We start from the raw sequence: 24,268 nt of genomic DNA on the forward strand, positions 1-24,268 counted from the left end.
CACCTAGATTAATATAATTCAGGTTCAGAAATAGATGCAGAGAACTATTCTGCCAGGCATGTCTGGAGACATGAAGTTATTTTATGACTCCAACAGCTTCCCTGAAGCAGTGAGGTCTGTTCTGCAGGTCTGTCCTGACCCCTTTCAAGCAGAAGCCAGGCTTTGCTAAGGATGAATAGCACCTCCTCAAACCTCACCTATTTTCTTGCAGCATGCAGGGGGGAGTCTCCTTTCCTCTCATCTCCCCCACCCACCTCCAGGCCAGGTGGTTTTTGGACCAGTAACCACCAAGCAGAGACCTCTGCAATCACTGTCCCACGCAGCCCTTGCCATTTCTTCTCCCCGTTGACCCCTCCGGAGGCTGCAAGGGGCTGCAGAGCAGCTGGGCTGGCTCTCCCATGGCTCCATCACACACAGCCGCCAGATAACTGAGCTGGATAGCACTGGTGGGTGGTCTGCGTGCAACCTGCGGCTCCTCGCAGCACGGAGCCAGATACACGCTTCAAAAGGCGGTTGTGTAGGAAGCTGCCCCCGCCACTACCCGCTGCAGAGATGGGTAGATAGGATGCAAGCCCTATCCTCCCCTGGGCTCCGGCACCTCCCCTGAGGCTATAGGGACGGACTGGGTATTTTTATTTCCACACCAAGCTTACCCTGTTCACCTCGGGCTTAAACAGAGGAGTGTGTATGTTTTCCAAATTTACTTTCAGGGCTGTTTTTTCTCTAAACCTGTCCCTGTTTTGGTAGAAGAGAAAAAGGGTTACAAAAAAGATGTGGCTGGGAAACTTGCCCCGGTTTATAAGTGGGGAAAAAAAAAAAAAAAAAAAGTAAATATACAAACAGAAAGAATCACTTTTATTTTCACCACAAAAGATGTTTCTCCATTCTTTTTCCCCAGCAGGTCGTTGCATTTACTACACAGACTACAGATTGCATTTACTGCACCAAGCTGCAGGTACTGCGGGTCTCTGCTCTTCCTCCTTTTGCCATGGGGCAACACAGAAAGAGCAAAGGAGAGACAGCAAGGCCACTTCTGAGCCTTCTGTGTTTGTGTCTCACCCATGTGAGAGAGCTCAGGTGACTTTGTTCTCCAGCTTCATTTGTATGCTTGGAGCCAATCCTGCCATGGATCTAAAAACCAATCATTCCTATTGATTTCATTGTGAATTGCCATGTGGAACAACAGTCATAGGAGAAAAGGTTGTCTTATAGGTAGAGCACACAAAAACAAGACCAAAAAAACAACCCACAACCCAATAATAAAAGAACCCAGAACTCTCCTTTGCTCTAAATAAGCATCTTGGCATGTTAAAATTACCTTTGAGCACCTCCCACTGAAAATTAAAAGAAAGCCTTGGTTTTGTCACCAAAGCTGAAAAATGTTATTATTTAACAATGGACTGTGGGCATTGTTGGTGTTATAATATATCTCATTTCAAATCATAACAGATGAGTGATCTCTAAACTGTAGGTTCAAATGAGATAATACTCTATGATGTTTTCCTTTGCAACACAAATCTACATAACTAGCACAGTACAAATACAATCCTGACTGGTATAAAAGCTTAAAATACTATTTTAAATCCTACAAGTATGGCTGGCACTCAAATTGACAGCTCAATGCTCTGTCAGTTCCCACTGCCAATCTCATTATGGAAGTAAATGGCTTTATCTTATTTTATCCCGTTCTATACATGATGCACTTAAAGGGACTTAAAAAACCTAGTAAATGGAAATATATGGTACAATGAACAGTTAAAAATGTCAATTGAATTAGTTGGTTTCGTGATATCTTTTCAGCATACAATGTGAACACAGATGCTGCCTTTTATAGAGGTTTATGCATACGAGGAACCTGAAGTGGAACAAATGAGATTTGAATTTTATTATTCTTTTATAGCATTGCATTGCAGATAGCTTTTTTTAATTAGCTCCTATCTCAACACCTTTGGCAACTCTAAATAATTCAGAGAATCCTGTCTTCTGTTGTTGTTGCTGTTGCGGCAGTTTCTTTCGCAGAGAAGTGGCCCTCGTGAATGGCAGGAAGCTTATCTATCACCTAGTTTCATAACGAGCCTCCAATTACACAATTAATCGCACAGGGAGTGTGTTATGGCCCACTCAGGTTCTTAAATCAGCCACTAGATGCATGGAGTGACCAATCTATCCCAAACCCTAGGAGGTGCCCAGATTGCTAAAAGTTTGCTCCACTTCCCTTGAGATTTCCTGCATGCTCCACCAAGTGGCAGGCACATAGACGTCGGTTTAACAGAGCAGGGCTGGGGGAGCCAGGTCCCCGTAACCCCGCTCAGGTCACATACAGAGGGACAGGAGGGAGCCCGTGCCACCACACAGCTTCATGAACCTGTTGCTGCCTCCTGCCCTGGTGCTACACCCTTAGCAGTAAAACGAGAGCTGGATATAAAACAGGCACAAAACCCATCGCTCCCAGGACTTCAAAGCACCGGGTGGTATTTCAGTTCAAAATAAATAAGCAAATGCACATAGACAGAAGCTGATGTTTATGCTATGCTGCACAGTGTGTGCGTGTGTTGGGGGGGGGGAGGCGGGGAGAAGTCTGCCCAGCTCAATTTCTAGACAGCACATCTTTGCACAACTTCTTTGTTGAAAAACTTCAGGGACACGGTGTCTTACAAGGATTCCCTCGGGCTCCCAGCCTCTCCCTCGCTTCACAATGTGTGGGCAGGATACAGCTGTTCAGCTTCACTGCATGGTCTTCTCATCCAAACTGTTCACATAATGCAAAAATTACGTCCCTCAAGGCACTATGGAAATTCACATCCTAACACAGTTTCAAATGCCTATTTATTTCACAGCCTAGTGCAAATATTACATCTGCTATGGAGTCCACTGTTTCAAACGATACCACAGTGCCTCAGATTAAGTCTGCGGAATTTCTTTTGTACCTAAAAGGGACAAGGAATTCTTTATTCTTTGCAGGGGAAAAAAAAAAAAAAAAAAAACACGCTGACATCATTTTCCTTCTGGTTTCTTTCAAGGTAAATCCAAAGTCGAGGAAATTTCTGAATTGCATGAAATATCATTCTGAGAGCTTGGCCCAGCTCTACCAAAAGGAGGATTTGGGGTTAGGTATTGCACTATAGTCTGCTCACCTACTGCAACTGAGCAGCCTCCCACATCCAGAGGAGAAACAGAAAGGATTTCTGCTGCTCTACATCACAGAAATGCAACATGATATGAAATGTTTATAGGCCTGGATTTGAGAAATTTCGAACTTAAGCTTTCGGCGATGACATTAGCTTGAAAAAAATAGCCCTTTGGTATGTTTTTGGCATCCATTTCAAGCCTGGGAAGCAAGCAGAGCAGAATGAGCTCTGCTCAGGGGATCTCAGGAACCTCAGTCCAGTATCAGCCGTGGCCCAGATCCTTGTGTGGCCCCAGGGCAGTCACACAAGGCCACAGCCACAAATGAAGGGGCCCGCGTGTGCTCCCACTGACACCGAGAGCTTAGCTGAGCCCTGGTTTTAGGGGGTGATGAGGCAACTCACAGCTAGGAGTTAGGTGGTGTCCAAGTCTGTCCACAGTTCTGATGCTGCTCTCTTTAGGACACCTAAAGAGGACACCTTTTGCCATTGCCAAAAGCAACATGTTTGGCTAACTTTGGGAGAAAACTACACAGGAAGCAGTCAGAAAGGGGGCTACAGCTTGTCAGGTTGAATTGCTTGGGTAGGTAAAAGCATATTTTCTGCACTACATAAGTTCATAAGATGGACTTCTTATAATATGACATATTATGACTTATTATAAGTTCATAAGATGCACTACATAAGTGCTAAGATGGCTGCCTCTGTGACATTTCCCCCACATCCATGTGACACTCGCATTTCCTGCTAGGCACAGCTACAAACCTTCACGACTTCTGGAAACTTCATCCTAAAGCTGGGGAAACAAAGGGAGACAGCCAAAGCTGGGACAAGCTTCACCTCTGTTTGCTCCTTACCCCCAGCAGTGTTGTTCATATGTGTCCTTCATGTGGCCACTGTGGAAGGAAAAACACACTTGCCAGGCTAAGAAATAGGGAGTATGGGGAAAAAAATGCAATCACAAATCAAAGCTACATGAAACAGTCAACAAATAGCCCTGGCACAGGCACCCTGTGTTAGGCCCAGAATTTAATTCAATCCAACAGGAAAAAAAAAAAAAAAAAAAGGGTGGGGGGTGGGAGGGGTGGGAGGGAAGAGGATAAGAGGCTGGCATTCTGGCAGCATCTGCCTCTTCACAGGACAGCAGGTGCTGCCAAAATATTAGGCTCTCTCATTTGCTTTCCTCATTGCTTTTGTGATGGGGGGAATTAAATCCTATAGTTGCAAGTGAGTAAATGTGCCAAGGCTCCTTCGTGATAATTGGTGATTTTCTGTATCTCCTTTTCTGAACATGTCCTGTCCCCAGATGCCCATTGTCACTCCAATTAGATCCTGCAGGTTCTGCTTCTGTGGTGCTTTCCCTGCTACAAGTTTCATTTCCACTCCAGGTTTGTCTTTTCTTCAGGCTCCAGCCGTAGTTCAGAGGTTCACTGGTCGCTCACCTGAACTACCTTTTAATAGCGGTTGTTGTACCTGATGCCCAGTCCTCTGTGAATGGCTGCTTCACCTCTGCACCCATTGAGTGTTCTTGATGGCAGAGTGAGTATGAAACAGCAGCCCTGGGTTAGACCTGGAAAAGGAACTTGGACATCATGATACAGCGTAGAACGTAGGTACCTGGTTCTCAAGGAGTTGGAAAAACTTAAGGATTCACAGAAACACAGCACACTGCTGGAGGTCAGCCATTAGCAAGCACTGCTGTGAGGTGAGCAAGGCACCACACTTCTACCAGGCAAAAGTACCTAGCCTCTGAGCTGGGGTTGGGACACCTCTATGACTTAAATCCTCCTCTTCTTTAAATGTCCAAGTCATGCATTTAAGGTCACAGGAAACAGCATGGATATTTCATGCTATTGCCTACCTTGTGGTTAAGTCATTGCACAGGAGGACAAGTAAGAGGAACCCCAAGCCTGGTGCCTAGGGCAACCAGTTAAAAAGGGGGGGAGCTGAATTTCCAGCTCCTGTGTTATGAATTTTCTAATGATTTTCTAATGTAAAGGACAAGGACTACAGCAGAAGCCTTCCCTCTCCCATATGACAGGCTTTCTCACTTGCCCAGAGTTGTGCTCTCTTTGGCTTGCTCTTGAGGTAGTCCCATAACTGTTTCCTACCTGGCTGCAAAGTTTCCTAGCATCAGCATGTTGTGCGAAAAGTGGTTTTGAATGCACTTGGCTCTCCCTAGCAGCGTGGTAGGTGTGTTCTGAGCATGTTTAGTGAACCAAGGCCTGCAGGGCAGGAGATTTTGGAACTGAGAAGTCTCTACCTGTAAGTCCAAACACACACAGGTAGGAGGTAGACACCCTCTTCTCTTGGCCAGGATGCCAGTACTCCCACTCTGGAGTACACCAGCAGCAAAGGCATCTATAAAAGGACACTTACATTCTTTTAGGGTATGTCAGGTTCTGAGCTTCTAAGGTAGAGATTTGCTGGTTCACTAGGTTTGAGAGAGGCTCTAGAGAGGCTATTCCTCCAGAGTAGTCAGAACGTGATCACAGACATGGTGCACGCTTTGTGAAGAGGCTGGAGAAGGTGCTGTAGACAGACTTCTCCATGGGAAGTCTGAATAAAAGGTGGTACACTGTGAGGAGGATACTGCTTAGAACAACCCATATCAGATGTTAGCCATAAAATTCCCCTGCCCTGCAAGCTGCCAGCTGATTCCTAGGATCCTGTGATGGGGTTTGACATTTGCTGCTCTACTCCAGCCCTCAGCAAGGAGAGAAGTTTTTCTGCTGGCCAAGAGCTCCTCTGGAAATGCAGGCAGCTTCCTTTTTGACTTCCTTTCCCTGGTTCCCTGCCCTGTGTTTTCTGGCAGCAGACGTGGCAACTTTGAAGCAAGAGGTGGGAATGAACTTTTAAAAGGTAGGCACACAGTCGCAGCCACATTAGCAGCTGGCTATTTCAGAGAGCTTATTAAAAGAGAGGGGCCTCAGCAGCAAGGGATACATTAACAGCTACGGGGTACTTGCAGTGCGGAGAGAGCAGCCTGTTCTTTATTTATCAGCTGCCACGCTGGTAACTAGCTTTGGCAGAGTGGCAGACTAAGTCAGGAGTCTGGGGAACAAAAGAGGCAGATTTCTTTCTGCAGTGTTTAGATTCTGCATTTGCAGCCCATCTTGCTAAAGACACAAAGAGCAGAGAGATTATGGCTGTGATAATCTACAAAGTGATGCGAGGTCTGGGGAAGCTGGATTCCAGTTCAGCTGGGGCAAGGGAGGTGATCATAGAAAGTGTTTGGATAGCAAATACAGTGCCCAATTTTACTGCAAGCGCACAGGGATAGAGCGAGACAATGAGCCATAAAGTAGTGACAGATACTGTGGAGGGGACAGCACAGGAATAAGGACTTTTAACAGCTCTGGGTGCTCGGGGCACACCCAGCTTTTCTGAACCCATTCAGCATAGCTTCTAACACGATTATCATAGGCACATTTTCAAGCCAATGTTATGTCAGGAGCACTCAGTATATGGAGCTCTTTGGAAAATTGGCTCCTACTTTTTGGCAGTAATTGAAAGCTGAGCTCTTAGGAAAATGGGAGGTCTAAATGCTTGGATGACATTTCTCAACTTTGCTCACAAATAGGAGAACCTGTAAGCCACAAAGGCAGTGCCATCAGCCTTCCTTTAAGGACATAAGCCTCAGACTGACTATTATTAAATCTGTTCTTCTATTTCGTACTCATGAGAACTCTAAAGACAAAGTTAGCAGAGTGACAGACCGCTAAAGCATTCAGATTCTAACATCTCCTGTTTTAATACACAGCTATATCTAAACACTGATCTGCATGTAGGTAACCGTATGTGCAGTGCATGCCTGCTCCTTTAAATGAAAGTAAACGCAAGGCAGTTATCTCCATCAGATTTTATTATGTGACATAGGATGAACAATTACATACTGTGCAATAAGCTAAGTGAGGTTTTAATCGCTGCCGCATTTATGGATGGTTTATCTTGACCTTTCATAGCCTTAAAAACTAATAACTGAAGCAAAACGAAGTTTACCAGCTCCTCTCAGAAACTAGCCATGTGAGCATAATCAAATCCCAGGCATTAGTAAAGCCTGGATTCCTGAGCTGGTGAGGAACTGAGTCACCTCCCATGTCAGATGAGAGCACAGTAGCAATGTTTTTATGGTTAAGGCCAAATCATCACCTGAAGTAAATTGCAGGATTTTCAGCTTTCATTGTCTGCATACTTCATTTATAGGACAATCACAACTGGTGTGATATCCCTAAGGAAGATATTTTAAGATATGCAATGTAACTAAGAGTAGTTATAATTGAAAGAATGCTGGATTAGATAAATGTTTTGCTGAAAAGGGAGGTCTGTGTCTCACACAGATACCAATTATATGGAAATATCCTGCTAGGCAAAGAGATTTGATGAGGTCCATGGGCAGGTTAGTAGCAGAGCTGTGAACAAAACCCAAAGTCCCACCTTTTTCTCCTTAGTCATTATACCACCATGGCTTTCCAGAGGGGTGAATGAAATGACAAAGTATGAGAGATAGTATTTAATGCAGTTTTCAAATTCACATTTTTCACTTCATGTCCTGAAGACACGCCATTGTTGGGACTCTCATATAGATTTGCTCCATTCCAGAGAATTTGCAGAAAGAGTTGCCTTCCCTTCCCATGTCCGTTGCATGACATTGATTTACAGACCGTCATGATTCCTGCAATCAAGTTGTGCTTTGCAACCCCAATGAATCCAGAAGGTGATCATTTCAGGTAAAGAAATATAGAAGCAGTACCACTAAGGTAACTAATGAATCTCTTTTTTTCACCATAGCCATGCTTGTAAACATAGGAATGCAAAGTTTCCCCATTTCAGCTTATTTCAGACATGAAGGAAACAAGATACTCTGACTCTCTTTTTCCTTTTTTAGTCTCCAAGAGGGAAGGCACATTTGCAAATCTTGCCTGCAGCAAGCCCTGTCTACTGTGGTCTACTTCAGAAGCGTGGCTTTTCAAGGCCTCTCGTAGGCTACCTCATTCCAGGCTTGGTGACAAAATTGCCTACAGCAACACTTAGCCATTTTATTTGCCACCCTCAGCTGCAAATGCAAAGGAGCAGACATGCCTCAGATTAGACTTGCCACAAACATTCGGAGAAGTTAATTGTTATGATCCGACCCACAAAAGAGAGAGAAAATGCACATATCCGATGAGTTTGCCAGCATCGCTCCTTGCAGCTGCACAGCTGTCCTTCACACATGAAAGAAGTGGGACTGGCTACCAAACATCTCTTTCAGTTTTTCCTTCTGTACAGCCACGTTCAGGTTTCTCCAAACCGCAGCCATGTACGACATTACAGCTGCCTGGGCCAGGTTCTCGGCAGTTGTAACCCAACCTGGCTCCCGGCTCCTGGATTTCAAACGCCTATTCCACCCACTGAAGAGTCCGTCTGCAAGTTGAAAGGACTTCCATCTCCTCCCTTCCCCGCCCGCCACACAAACATACACACGCACATCCACATGCATGGTAAATGGAATGAGTCCAAAAAGTTTTTCTCAACTCTGGTAGCATTTTTTTTTTAACTAACTTGGAAAGAAAACCTTGAACGCTTTCCAATGCAAGTGTTCCTGGGGCAAGAGGGCTGAATGTAAACAATAGCTAAGGCTTGGTTCTGCAAGAGCTTTTAACGTGGAGTCCTAAGTCAAACATCTCTTCTTCCTCCTCTTCTTTACCTCCTACAGCTCATGTGTACTGTACACACTTGTGCATCGCTCCATCAGACACTCCTCACAGCTGCCAGGTCAGTACGTACATAGCAGCTTCTGCCAGGGAAGTACAAATGTGCTGGTCTGACATTTTTGATAATGATTTTCTCCCAGTGACTGGTGGGAAGATAGCCATTTTCCCTAGTTTGTGTGGTTTGCTGAGGAACAGGTAAGAGAAGCCAGAGAAGCATCTCCTCTTCGACTATGTGGACGTGCAAACTGCTGGGAAAACCAAAGAGAAAGGATCCTATCTTGCAGTAATTAGGGCGGGGGCTGGGGGGGGGGGGGGGGGGGAGAAATAGAAACTTTGGTCTCTGTTTCATAGTTTCTCTGGGCCTTGAAGTGGTCAAATCAAAGAGCTTCTGATTTTCAGAGTAGTACAATGGCAGCCCTCTCAGATCAAACATCATTACAGTGGGAGCGATCGCACGATAGGATGCTAGGCAAAGGGGTAAAAAGATAACCAAGGCTTCTGTTTTGGTTTGCTGAAGAAAGTTAATCACCAGAGTAGGATCTGATGAAGTCTCTCGGTTGTATAGACCTACCTTTACTCTGCAAATAGTGTAACTTTCCACTAGAGGAGCTCCTGTTGGGCTGGGTAAGATGAACATGCCATGAAGATTCCAGGCAAAGACCACGAACTTCAGCTACTCCATCAGCTGCTGCAAATTCAGAGCATCTCTGACCATTTAACGAGCTCTGTGTGACTGCCCGATAACCATTCCCAATGTGAACCCATACAGAGCCACCTTCTGAGCTCACACAGGTCTGGGGGCCACAGTAAGACCATTAATGAGACATTATCTTTTAAACTAATCTCCCCATTACAAATTTGTTGGGGATGGGCTATTGATGTATTTTAGATAACCATATTACCTGAGTATTTTCTGGGTAAATAAAACTCATGCAAAGTTAGTAGCTTTGATTTCATCATTCTCCTGCCTCTTTGCAAGGTTTTAGCACTTCTTGGCATATAGGTTGCTGTAGTTGCAAAACTTTTGTTGATTTTTTTGTTTTTTTGTTTTTTTTTATTGGTTGATCAATTGGATTTGAAGGCCCATAAGCTCATACAATCGTTTAGGTTGGAAAAGGCCTCTGAGATCATCTAGTCCAACCTTAAATGTAAGGCTGCTGGATGAAAAATGTGCTCGTTTGACTAGATAGAGTTGTGAAATACACTAATGATCCCCAAAGACTGGGGTGAATCCTATTTTCATATAAAAGTAACTCCACCTGCAGAAAAGAAGATGGCCTGTTGGAAACTCCAGCCATCTGCAAGGCTGGCTTTATATATGACTATTTCCTTTCTTCAATAAGCAACACAAGGATTGCCAGATCCAGCAATTCAGCGTCTTCTTGTAAAGTGTGCACCAAATTTGTAACATACCACAGTCTGACTTTATTAGATTAATTAAAGAAACCTATTAATTTCCAAGTAAATGAAGAATATTTTTAATCATTGCCTGTGAACCACTTAGCACATTAACTTGTCCCTCTGAAGTCATTTACTTAAGTGTGCCCTCAGTTTGCTTAATCCATAACTGGTCAATAGTATATTAATATTAGAGTCTCATTTTGGATCTAAGCATGTCTGAGCCTATTAAACTGTCACCCTGGATTTACTTGCAGGAAAAAATTATCTGCATTCAGAGATAGAGGGAGAAAAGTATTAAAGTGAATCAAGCACTAATGAAATTAATCATAATCATGGTAAGTACTTTCAACTGCTATCACCCAGTGGGAGATGCTGTTACAGGAAAGTCTTCCCGCTCTATTGTTTTATGGCTGAGCTGTGAAGCATACTTCAGCTTTTGTTTGTTCCAAAGAGACCGATAATGCTATTGTGATTCTTTGGAATCATTCCGATTTTTTTTACTGAGAATCAACCTTACAGACAACCTTGAAATACAAGCCACTTCATGCAAAGCTTGTTCTACTGAACTAGTTTAATGTAGGTCAGACCTACTGTAGTTTGTGTTATAATTCATTCAAACTGTGAGACTCCATCTCTTGCTGTTTACTTTTACTGCGCTGCTGGTGAACCTAATATATATAATTTACGGGGGCAAGACAATAGGAAAGAGCAAGTCAGGAGAAAAATGATCTATTTCCCTGCAGTGTAAGATACGTTTAGATATAAGGAGCCAGATCCTGAGCTGAGTAAATCAGAATAGGTGTATGAAAGCCAATGAAGCGGTGCTGATTTATAATAGTGCTGTAAAATTATTCTTTACAGCACTACTCTTAATTCATGCAAAAATTTATTAATCCTTTAATAATACTTGAATTTTAAAAATGCTTTTTTTCTACTCTTAGAAATGCTGGGGTCTGTAGTGGCAAGACACTAATCCATATGCGGATTAATACTTCATGAAACTTTTGAAGGGTTCCCCCATATTTCTTCTTTGAATTCCTCAGTTGTCTAGAAACTCTGGTGTTGTATGGATTAAACAGTTGACAGAAACCTCTGATGAAGAGAAACATGACAATGGGATAGACAAAAAATAGTAGCAGATCAAAAGCAGTTATCTCTAAAAACAAATTCTGTGCTATCCACAATTAAGCATAATTTGACATTTTAAAAATATTTGATCAGTGTTTTGGCTTACCGAACTGCTTAAGGGGCACTGTGATGTGTAAATTAAATTCAAATGAAGGTTAAATATAGTTCTTTGGGAAAGACTGCACGGTTTAAATTACCTAATTATTTGGACAAAATCTGTTCTCCTGTAATTAAATGTATACAAAAGAATATGTCTTTTTACTAAGTACATTTGGAGAGGAGATGTTTATCAGCAAATGGTTACTTCCTGTTGAAGATTCTAGAGATACTGTCATCACTCAGAACCGTGTAAGGAGTGAAGTTAGTTTATACATTTATTAGAGCTCTGCTGAGGTTGGATGGAAGTGAGACAGCACTCCTGTATTTTCCTGTATGCAGCCCTCCTGCAGCTTCTGCAAATCCTTTTAACACATGCTTTGCTTTAAGTCTCTTCCTTGAGTTCATAACTATACAGGAAGGCATGTGCCAGTGTAGTGTGTCCGATGTGAAAAGAGCCGATCATTCATCTGATTCATGTCTGCTACGATGCAGGATCGCTCCTTGCAGCAACCGGGACCAGATTTCTGCCTTGCATCCAGATCAACCCCTCTCAGCCTGCAAGGATTCCCAGGCTTCAAAAGGACGACTGCTGGAGTGAGTTACAGCCCCATGTGAGTAAGAGGATGAGAGTCTGGCTCACTGGGGTTTGTTTAGTCTATTTTTAAATGTGTTGAGCGAAGGAATTTCAACATCTTTCTGAGGGAGACTCCTCCTGAGCCTAGCAGATGTCAACAGCGGGATACCTCTTCCATGGTATTGGGCATAAACTTTCTCTTAGTCTTGTCCATTTCTCTTCGTTATGTTCTCTTTTACTTTACTGCATCTCCACCTATATTCACACCCTTCAGTTTCCTGCTTCTTTCTACAGAGCCCACAAACTGTAGCTTTTTCATTCCATCTTTGGTATCACTCCACGTGGCTCCTTTCTGCTTTGGGAGGGCACCCTTTTCACCCATTTCTGCCTCACTCCAATTTGCCAACTCAGTTCAAATCTGTTGTATGTGGATGACAGACAGAAATGTCAGCCCTGCTTAGAGCTCTATGCCATCAATTTAATATGGTAATACAGGCATAATGCACTTAGATTGCTCAATTCCTGCTCATAAACCAAAGTCTTGCTCTCCAAAGCAAAGGAATTTAAGTCTGCACAGTATGCCTAAGCTTTACAATACCATTCACTGCAGGAGATATGTGACACGGAACAGAGGATTCCAGGAGAAAATAATAAGTAATGTTGTAGTGCTTAAATTCAGAAATATCCAATATATACCTGGAACAAAGCAAGTATCTGTAGTTTCCCAGGCTGGAAGAAAAGCATAGCTTTGCATGTCTGGTCCCCAGCTGTACCGTCATAATTGCACTGCGAAAAAAATTGCATGTTCATTAGAAGAAGTGCACTGGTGCACAAAACTTGTGTCTGGTGGACCCAGACCATCTGAACTGCATCTGGGAGGAATTGTTTGGGTTTGAGACATGTCAAGGAGGGATTTTCAGTGTGAGTGGGAAGTTAAAGGCAGCTTATCAAACTGTCCCACAAGTTATTTTACAGTCCACACTCTTTATTCAAATTAATTCTGCAGAACATGAGATTACTAAAGGAAAAGGAAAAGGAAAAGAAAAAGAGAAGGTGGGAAAAAAAGAAATAGATTTATTGCTAATAGTCATAAAGGGAAACCATAAATCTACTGGGGCTGTGCAGTGAGTCTCATAGTGAGTAAGAACACATGTAATCAATATGAATGTATTCATTTTTATTTTCTCTCAGCCACAATCAATATGCATGGTATCTCACTGCTGAGTAGGAAGGCACAGCTTTTGCCCCAGTGAGTTTACAATAATTCAGCAAAACTCCCGCTGAGTTTTGATTGAATAATAAGTTTGACTCTGGCTAGACAAAAAGCAGAGGCAGGCAGGCAATATGCTGACAGGGAGCAAAACTGGGAGCCAGCACTTCTAGGGAAAAGCCAGGTGCGGGAAGGGAAAGGGAGGCACTAAGGAGCGGCTGTGAAGAACAAAGAGAGAAGTGCTGCCATAGTTTCTCTGGATGGTGGAAAAGCTCCCTTACACAGAGCAAAAGGATGCTGTCCCCAGCCATTGCTGCAATCTGGATTAATAAATAAATAAATAAATAAAAATTTCAAAGGTGACCTTTGCAGCACTGCAGGAAGGAGTTGCTGTCACGCCAGGAGCTGACCTCTGCAGAGCTTCAGCCTCCATGTGGCTCCTCCAAATATCCCTTTACTATGTCATTATTAAATGTGCCCATAATGTCCCATGGTTACGTGTACCCAAAGGGCATCAAACGGTACTGACGGAACTGCCAACAGCCAGGAGGAGGCTCAGCCCCCAGGGAAGCCTGGAAGAGAGCTGGCTCCTGCTGCTGGTCCCCGGGCAAATGTCTCTGTGAGCAGGCATGCACAGACGGGGCCAAGCCGCTCCGCTCCCTGCCACCAACCCTGCTGAGCAAGCAGCCTGTTGCACTCTCCACTGACTTTTAATTTGCAAATAGCCTTAAAGCATTGCAGAAAACAGCATGGGATTTTTTTTTATTTTTTATTTTTTTATGATGGTAACAAAGACTTGGATGTCTGTGTAATGCCTGTAATGTAATCACTGAACAACCAAAGAGTACACAAAGTGTCACGCAGAAACAAAGGAAGGGGTCATCCTGACCAGAGCAGAGAAGGAAATCAGAAAGAAATATTCATTTTTATATTCATATATTCATATTGAATGAATGAATTGAATTCATATTGAAATATTCATATTGAATGAAGCTTCTGTACTATCGTGCTTGGACATTGAACCTACCTGGGGCACTAACAATAATCCACACAAATAACCAAAGCAGTTTAATGTGCTCCTGAGCTTACCTGCCAGAGCAGGAACTGTGTCCTTCTGTCCACTGCAAGCAGGCAGCCTGCAAACCAGTCAAAGGGCATTCAGGTGTCCAACTTTCACTGACATTCAGGAGAGCTGACTATTTAGCTGCACTTTACCCTTTGAAGACACACACTCAAGCACACACTACTCTGTGTGCAAAGCAAGTTTCTCAATGGTCCTCTCTCTTTTCCTGTGAGAAGTCCCAGAAAAATCCCCCTGGATGAGCTCTCCAGGACTAATGTCTGTGCACTGCTTACCTATTCACTTCCAAGTCTGGTGAGACTCCAGGCACTCCACTGTGTCCTGTCACACCTTTAGTTTGTTAGCCTCCAATGAAAAGACCTAATTCCTTCTCTGAGCACATTTGACTGGCAGGGAGGCTTGGCTAATGGTGCTGTGCAAATGAAGAAGACAGTTATTACTGTGATTACGAGTGTTACATTAATAATAACCAGGAACTGTGGTCAGGTATTTCAGATATACAGGAAATGAGAGAAAATACCTAATTTAAAAACAGGTTAAAGAAACAACTGCTTTTTATGAACTAAAGAGAGATTTGCATGTGAAACAGAACATGTTGAGCTCTGAGAAAAAATAGCTATTAGCATTAACTCCAATTTAAAACTGATTTAATTTTGCCATGCATTTTAGCCCAGAGAACATTGGCTTCCTGCAGGCTCATGAATTGCTCATGGGAATACGTGCAGGAAGGGAATGTTGAGCTCATACATTTGGTGTCCGCATCCAGCGAGAACTACACTACCCTGGACTGAGTGGAGGATTCAAGGAGAGAGCTCCTCTCCTGTGCCGGAGAGACCAATGACTGAGGGAATAAGTAAAAGGCAAGTTAAGGATGGTCTTCCTCTCCTGCATTCTCACAAGTTTCAGCAGTCAGGTTTTCATCTCCCTGAAAGAGCTGCAGATGCACTTAGACTAATGTGTTGATGGTCCCATTAAAGGATCTGTCCCGTATGACCCTGTCTCACCTGTTTTGTTTGTCTATCTGTACTTTTGACCGTCCCTCAATGTCCAATTGCAGTGAGGTCCCCATTTTAACCATGTGATGTATGTAACAAAAATCAAACTCCCTTTTGCCTTTTTTAAGGATGATCATTTCAGTGAGCAGCCCCAGAATTTGTGTTAAAAGAAACGGGAAAGAGTTATTTTTTATTCACTTTCTCAAAGCTGTTTATGTTACTACAGACCTCAAGCATCTCCCCTCTCCCATTTTCAGCCTCAGGACTGAAGACTACTAAGATCAATCACATTATTTCCATCCAACTGACACTGGAGCAAGCAGATGACTTGCAGAAGGACAAGGAGAGCCAAGCCACAGCGCCAGCCAGAGGCCAAATTAATGGGCTGCTCATCTTCCTTCGCTCTTGAGCTATGGTGTACCTGTGCAGCAGGGCCAGATGCAGCCATATTTCATACACAAGAGTAAGGGCAAAAGCGGTAGTGTAAGCCCCACCTGTAGTCCTGGGTACAGTTCTCCATGGCGGAGATACCAGGGTAGCTGCCAGGTAGAGTTAGGTCCAATTTCACTCAACAAGGAGGGCTTTGGATGGTAGTGATGCAGTTATCTCCTCACAAGTGAACTGCAGGCCCCAAGTATTTAAAACGTGACATGGCAAATACTTTTCAAATGGCTATGTGTTCACAACAGCTTGCTTGCAAAGTAAGAGGCAATATCTTTCTCCAGTGAATGATTCCTTTTAAGTCATGCACCAAACCCTAAGCCAAAAAAAAAAAAAAAAAAAAAAAGGAAAAAGAAAAAATAGCCCACTTATGCCATGGAAAACTCCTTACCAGCTGCAAGGGGCTACGTGTAAGGTCCTTGCCAAACAGCAAGCTAATGCAATCACTGCATATTAAGGACCAATCCAGACTAACCCATTCCTTCAAATCCCCAACACACCAAAAAAGATGCAAGTCAGAGAAATGCTGCTGTGTCCAAATTAAACATGGCTGGGGAAAAAAATGCAACAGCAAACATATCAAATCAACCATTTATTGTATTGACTTGTTTATTGTTTTTAATTCTGATGCTCATCCAAAAACCTCATGGTAATCTATCTATACCCTAAACACTGCCTGACATATTTTTCCAGAGAAAACCAGGAAGCTCATTAGCTTTCTTTAGAAGATACAAATCTGCAGCTCAACATAAACTTCAAGAAAACATACTTGATTTCCTGTACTGGAAGGTAACTTTTGCAAAACTAACAGCAGAGTAGTTGACACATCTTCAAGACTGTTGTTTGCTCACAATCTGTGCATGGGACACCCCAAATATCTGAATGTAGCTCTACTTCATCTCCTCTGCAAAGCCTCAGAGGAAAAAAATACAGGAAGTGGTGGAAAAGGAAGATAAAATTATATAGAGTAGCAAGAAAGGCATAGGAATTACTTCAATTAAACAGGCAAATTAAATAAATAAATAAATAAAAAGTTAGTGTAGTTTCTTCATATTTTTACAGTTGGATAAAGTTTTAACAGTGGCAATTCGGTGCTTGTACAAAAGCATCTCCACAAACAGCTGCATTTTCCTTGTGTAAAACATGCTGCGTGCAGCAGCGAATTTGCTTGAACTGGCTTTCACAGACAGCCTGTTCTAACAAAGGAATGGTTAATGATTTCTGCTAAATAATGGAAAGCATCAGAAACGTGGCAGTGTAGGATGCGCCCTTCTCTCCCTTTGTCTAGAAGCACATCTGAAACCTTGCACAACCTCGAATCTCATCTTGGGGGAGCATAATGGACAGGCCATGAAGAGAAACCTTTATTCATTTTGCATAGATGGGGAGTAGACCACATGGTTTATTTTTTTATTTATGTTTATTCTTCTCTGAGTATTTGTGTTAAAAAAAAAATAATATGCCTATCAAAAAGATTTATGAGTAATTGTCTTGATGCTCATCTTGAAACTGATGTTGGGTGGCATACCAGTGTGTTCAATTTAAGTTTCTATATAGGGCAGCACCCAGTAGAAGCTACTAAAAACTGAAAAACGTGTACATTATTCGGTTTCTCTGTTGTTTCTTCTTTTTTTTCCCTTTCTTCCTTTTTTCCTTTCTTCCTTTTTTTCTTTCTTCCTTTTTTCCTTATTTCCTTTTTTTTTCTTTCGTTCTTTATTGTTATTTCCTTCTGCAGAGAGAAGGTGGAACATTTCTGGACTTGATTAAGACCAGTTGGTGGAGATTTATTGAAAAGTGTTGCCCTGTGGTTTTGGTATTAACCTCTTAGATCACAGCAAGTGACTTCTGAAGTTGGCTGGGGGCTGGAGGAAACTTCTTCAGTGAGGGACCTACCACACCTGCCTCCTTCCACAGTGGAGCTGTAGGGGGAGGAGAAAAGTGGGAAGGTCACACTATTCTGCCGGCCACATCATGCAATAAATATTAACCAGTGATGATTATTGAATGCAAAGAAATAAATAATAAAGAGCTCTTACAAGCCTTACAGTTTGTATGTATCTTGCTAGATGATTAAAGAAAAGCAAGTTTGGGATGAATGATTTTGCCAAATGAAATTTCACTCATTTCCTTTCTAGCTGGGTTGCAAACAAAGTGAAATGATTTAGGGCTTTATCTGCCCTTACTTCTCCCTTTCCTTCTAGCTGGGTTGCAAACAAAGTGAAATGATTTAGGGCTTTATCTGCCCTTACTTCTCCCTTTCCTTCTGACTCCTCCTGATCCCTTCCAGCATCTTGGTAGCCCTGTTCCTAGAACCATGCTGCCAGGTCCCCCACCAGCAGCAACTGGTTTTCCTCCCTCCTGGGTGGTGCACAGAGCATCAGCACTTTCACAGTGGGAGTGTGCAGCAGTGCCACTTCTGCTGGAAGGGGACATGAAAGCGAGTCCTCTCCATCCCACCAGCCAGGTGAAGGGGGACTTGCACAAGTTGTCCCACAAGGTGAAACCTGGCTGCTGCCACTGGAACTGAAAGAGCACATTAAGCCTGTGGCGCTTCAATTTCCCTGATTAAATTTCCCTATTAAAACAAAAAGAGGAAGAAAAAGAAAAAGAGGTTGGGATCAGACCATGGACTTCATCCCAGAGGGCACATTCTTTCCAGGCAAGGAGCAAAAAGACCTGCAGCTTTACTTTTACCATTATTAGGACAAGGGCAAATTGACAAAATTCACATCTTTGTTCAGTTTCAGGTAATGAATGTGCAATAAGATGCGTGTTTAATTGACAAATTGTCTAATTCTATTACTTTTAATGCTGGAACAAACAATCAAAGAAACTATTTGTAAGCATCTAGAAGATAACGAGGAGATGAGTTACAGCCAGCATGGATTTGTCAAGAACAAATTGTGTCACACTAATGTAATTTCCTTCCCCCACAGGATAATAGACCTTTCAGACATGGAAGAAGCAGTAGGTGTCATATATCTTGACCCTAGTAAGGTTTCTGACACTGTCTCATATAACATTCTGATAAATAAGAGAAGAAAATGTGGACTAGGGGAAACTAGTAAAGAGTGAGTATAAAACTGGTTAGAAAGCCGTACTGAAGAAAATAATTACCAATGGTTTGCTGTCAAAGGCTGCAGCAAGTGGACTGCACACAGGTCTCTCCTGGCCTGATACTATTCATTGCTAATGAACTGGATGATACAAGAGAACGTGGTGTTATCACATTGCACATTGTTGGGAAGGGTTCCACATCTGCTGCAGAGCAGAAGAAGCACTGCAGAGGCTCTTGACTGTTCTGGAATAGTCTCAAAAAATAGGATTCAAGTCAAGCGAGTCAGCAATAGTTTGTTATATGAATTAAGAATAATTGGCTTGGTACTACTTTGTAGGTAAAGATCTGGGTGCTACAGTTGGTCAAAAGATGAACACAAAGGTGTAAGAAAAATAGAAGTTTTTCCTTTACTCAATACCTGCAAGACCTCAAGGTATTATATCCAGACGACGTTTTGCACAACTAACTCTAAGGAACATGTAGGCCAATAAGGTCCAAAGAAGAGCAACATGAATGACCAGAAATTTGGACATTTATGAGAAAGAGGTAGACCTGCATAGTGTAGGGAGAAAAAAAGACTAATGCAAAACACAACAGAGATCTTTGAATTTGTAAATGATTTTTTAAAAGAGACAGCAGTCTCCTCTGTAACCTTGCTACACAGGACAAGAAAGAAATGGTTTATAATTCAGCAAAACTGTTTTTGGTTAGGAAAAATTTTCCAGCACGATAGAGAGTTGAACAATCAAACAGGCTCCTTTGGGATGCTGTGGAGGAGATATCACTGAGAGAAGATACATGTACAACTTGATGTTTTCCTGCAGTGGGGAATGGACTAGGTGACCTCCCAACCCACTTTTCTATAATCCCATGAATTCCATGAACACTACAATCCATCTATGTTTAATAAATTAAACTGTAAAGGAGAAAAATAATCTCCTAGACCCAGAGCTAGGCCTGAAAACACTAAACATGTTGCAGTAATAGGCCATAAATTTGCTTCCATTCCCTAAGGAGATTTTATAGCCACAAAGACTAACATACCAGAAGCCTCCTCTAATAGTCAAGTAACTCCAGCACACTGGCAGGTTCTTTGATTCATATTCTGAAAGAAGTAGTTTATGTTTATAGAAACAAATTGGTTGCATCAGAAATACAGGTTAGGTCAATCTTCTGAGCTCTATATGTCTCCAAAATGTCTCTTTGTAAATCTTCATGTGTCTCGAACAGCAAACACACAACTCCAGACCATTATTAAAGGGCACTTTGAATTATTTTCATCCTATTCCAATACTCACTGCTTCTCACTATAACATTCAAATACCCTACCACCAGAATGAAGACAAGCATAAAGCAGACAAGATGCAGTACAGCCTCAGCAGCTAATCAGAAAACACCACAAAACTGTACCTTTCTTCAGTGTCAGGCATCCATATTTTATAAAAAGCAGAAAACACTTCATCTGTTAGTCAATGGAAGGGACCCTGAGAGGTTTCCTTTTGTCATCATGAGTATGACAGAAAGAAAGAAACTTTCTAATTAACATATTCCCAAGAAAGTGTGGTTTCACAGAAAGAAGCAATTATTGCTGTAAAATGTTATTCCAGTAAAGCAATCCAAGTTATCAACCAAGGTGTTAATTTTCTTTTTGCATCACCAGGCAGATTCCACAATCCAGTTTCAGATAAATGCCTAGGTTTTATTCTTTTTCACTTGGGCTCACTATGACGTTACAGGGGAATAAGCCCTCTTTTGCTCATTTTGATGTGCAAAACCTGACGGAGGGAAAACAGAAGCCACCAACCACTTTTTGTCAGGAGTGAAACTCAACTATTCACTCAATGAGATTGAGTTTAAGAGAAAAAAAGGTCAGAATGAACCTCCCTTGTAAAATCCTGCCCCCCAGAAGCTCATGGGGTTCATACAAGCTGCATTTGTTCAGAGCAGTCCCAAGAGGACAATGCAAGTCCTGTTTTACTACCACGGGATATGAGGTGGTATCAAATAATGAACCCAAGCATTTCCTTTCTGAACTCAGCCCAAAGCACTATTAAAGTTTTAAAGTTTTCTAATATAAAATAATACACCGTGAAGTGGAAATCTTTCTGATATTTTGTCATTTTAAGCGGTGGTAATATATTTTCCTTTGGAAAATATAACACTGTGCTCATTGTGTGCTTTTTGTTTTCTGTTTAATCTGTGATGCATATCTGAATGGAATTTTTGCCTATAATTCTATAAAATTTACTCTGAAATGCTGCTTATGCTCTACTGATCACAACTCTGTTTTAAGGATTGGCTCTTATTTTTTAATCTTCTTTTCACTGCCCTTTTGTTGTATTACAATATGAGGAGTAAGAGGGAAGGAATTTTTGCGCATTAACACTTTGTTTCCCTTTTACTTCTGTCTAGGGCTATGAGGCTCTTGCTACCTCACATGAACAAACAGGAAATTATACCACTGAAATGACAGACTTGCATAAATCTGATAGACACACACACTTATAGATAATTTTGCTTTCCAAAAATTTCAAGAGTTATCTGCTATGTTTCAGTTGTGACAGTTATGGCAAATGTTATAAAAGAAGGAGGCTAGACCTTCAGCTGGTGTAAATCTACCTAACTGAAATCTTGAGTTATGGTTTACATACCTGTATGTCAGGCCAGACTTAATGATGGTGCTAAGACCATAACCTCTGGCCATTGCCCTCCAACAGCTGCTGGTTCTAATGAGCTTATCAAAATGACATTGATTGACGAAGCCCCACGTCATTTCATTCAGCTTCTGCAGGAAATGGCTTGATTTGTTTTCCGTCCAAATGAAGCCTACAATCTCATCGGGACCATAAACTGGAAAGTATGACAATTACACCAAGGCTAAATTTGACCCTGCACTTACAATCACTTAGCAGCTTCCCAGGTGCAAAAGTATAGGATTTCATTAGGTGTTAAGATGATGGTGTTCCCTGTGGAAGTTTAACTGTTTACACAGTCTGTTGAAGCTGCCTCAACTGGGGACACTTTAAAAGCTCAGAAGTCATAGGAAATGCCCTGCTTCATCCATCTTGAATAAAGTAAACCTTTAATCATCTCAGGCAGAAAAGTGATGTTCAAAGATGCCACAGAAGAAGGGACTGGCATGGACTTCGAGCTCCTCTGTGTCTAAACCCAGAGCCCTTGTGATGTGCAGAGAAGGTGAAGAAGGACTGGGAACTAAGAGGAAAGGTGACTGAGGTAAGGATAGGTTGGGGAAAGTAATCTCAGAAAGAGTTGTGAGCTTCAAGTGGGGCATTTCATGGGCAGAATTAATGCCTGGAAGCTCCTCGCTGCTCCATACATGGGACGAGAACAAAACAGATGTCTGAAGTCCCCTGCCAGAAGTAAACGGAGGACATCTGAAGTCCCTCTGCCTTTGAAGTAAACATGGCTTTAAACATGAATACATAAAACAGAGCACAGCTATTTATAGGAAATCAAATGTAAGTGAAAAGGGACTGGACCTCTATGAAACAGCAAGAAAACAAAGAACACAAAGCAAACAAACGTGAATGTAAGGAAAACACAGTCAGCATTTGTAAGATGGTCATTAACCATACTTTGTACTTCTGAACGCCCTTCATTTGCTGGCCTCAGTCTGCAAACATTAGGATTTGCCTGCAGAGACATTGTGGTGGTATACAATTTGTTTGTTCTGCTGCCACTTCTGTCTCTGATTATCCTTTTGCTGTATCAAGGCACAACTCTATGGATGTAGTGTGGTGTAATGTGTGCGTATGCAGAACAAAACAAGGACTGTCCCAGAGCATGCCCATTCATAAGCAAACGGGCTCTATCTGTGCAACGTACTGAAGGCACATCCACACCCAGCACTGCAACACAGCACCAACCCCACAAGCTGACTAATGACAAACTCCAGTTACCAATCACCACACCAGCACCAAATCCTGCTTCACACAGGTTTTTCTAGAGACCATCCCTCATGAGCATCCATCAAGCTGCCTGGGGAATCTGGGAATCTGCCCCAAACCCTCCCGCTGGGAGCTGCCAAGTTCTGCAAAGCTCTACGTCCTGCGTTTGCGTCTTTTCAAAAAGTCTGGGCTCTGTGCCTAGTGCTGTGGATCTGAGATGGTGGAGAGCTCTCCCAGCCTCCAGTTCCCCACTTGTGCAGAGACACCATATTTATTACTTTCTGAGCATTAGGAGCTACTGTGAGGATTACTGGTACATAACTGCACTGGAAAAGAACAATTCTAAGTGATACCAGAAGGAAAACCTTCTTTTATTTGTGTTGGCAGGGTTTTTGTTGTTGTTTTGTTTTGTTTTTTGTTTGTTTGTTTTTCTCCTTTTGTGCCTATAAGAAGGGCTCAGGTATCCTGTTTTTGTAAAAAGCAGTTTGAAGAAAGCAAGTATTGGTATCATGGTACAGTCAATCCCAATAGGTCACAAAAGCCTTGTCACTTTACATTACATACCCTGATGAGACACAAGCTGAAAGATCTGTATCTACATGGCTTCATGGGCGGTAAGAGGGTCACACTTGAAAGTAGTCCCTCTCCCTGCAAGGCAGCAGGTTCTCCCAGGAGATAATCAGGTTTCTTCCTGAAACAGTCAGCGGATCACTCTGGTTAACAGCCCAACACACACAGGAAAAAAACAGGGACACATTTTTCAGATTTGATCACTGTGAGAGATCAGGAAAAATCAGAGGACTTAGGAGACTGGATGCATGGGAACCTATATTCTGATATTTCTATTTTGCCACTACCTTTATATTTGTGCTTCCTCTCCAACAGTGATGGATTCATTACACTGTACCACCTGCTTTAGGCATTCTGCAGCTGCCACAGCAGAAAATGGACAGATATTACATTGTCACAGAACCTACCCAGCTATTGCTTACTGCTTCCTTCCTACAAAGGGGAAGACGATAGACTCGTTTCCCCCAGCACATATCTTACATTGAGATGGTGCTTTGTTAATAAGCCAAACCCAGTATTTTAACAACTGCAAGGTGAAGGGTTGAAGCAGTAATATGCCTTAGGGTCATGTGGCACACGGTCATATTTTAATTACCACTGCCTGAGGCTATCTCCACAGGTATGTTTCCTTCCTGCATAAAACATGAAGCCAGGAGTGATTTCAAAACACCCTGTCAAATAGTCTGTGACTCCAACAGGATGTACACAGTATTAGACTTTAATCCAAGGGCAAATTTTATTTCAGTATTTTATCTTGGAGGCTCAGAGGGGCAAGAGAAAGAAACACTTGTCTGTTGGTAAACTAATAATGTTTAGCAACACAAGGCGTATCATATGTTCTAGAGATCTTTCATTTCCTTAATAAATATCCAAGCATAGCAAGCTCTCAACACCAATATCCTTTCAATAAAAGGTAACCTTATATGGTCACTACATGATACATGATTTATAAGATGTCATGTTAAAGTAAACTCAAACTCAC

General features: G+C 42.3%; 2 long non-coding RNA genes across 3 annotated transcripts in view; both read right to left on the reverse strand.

The window, feature by feature from the left end:
* Window positions 1–12,049: 12,049 nt before the first annotated feature.
* LOC121071060 overlaps window positions 12,050–24,268 on the reverse strand; it is a 57,785-nt gene continuing 45,566 nt past the window's right edge. The window contains exons 8-11 of one of the 2 annotated variants that reach the window (XR_005820354.1): window positions 23,281–23,407; window positions 14,590–14,726; window positions 12,720–12,809; window positions 12,050–12,441 (exon numbers count right to left, since the gene is read on the reverse strand). This is a non-coding gene — a long non-coding RNA (uncharacterized LOC121071060). Of the gene's footprint in view, window positions 12,810–14,589; window positions 14,727–23,280; window positions 23,408–24,268 lie in introns of both variants that reach the window. The other variant, XR_005820353.1, reaches the window with a different exon arrangement.
* On the reverse strand, window positions 17,467–19,408 carry LOC121071062. Its single transcript, XR_005820356.1, has 2 exons — window positions 18,868–19,408; window positions 17,467–17,669 (listed from the first exon to the last, which is right to left on the reverse strand). It is a non-coding gene; the product is annotated as an uncharacterized LOC121071062 (long non-coding RNA).

The sequence above is a fragment of the Cygnus olor genome, chromosome 5 (genome assembly GCF_009769625.2).
Source record: "Cygnus olor isolate bCygOlo1 chromosome 5, bCygOlo1.pri.v2, whole genome shotgun sequence".
In the NCBI taxonomy this organism is placed as follows: Eukaryota; Metazoa; Chordata; class Aves; order Anseriformes; family Anatidae; genus Cygnus; species Cygnus olor.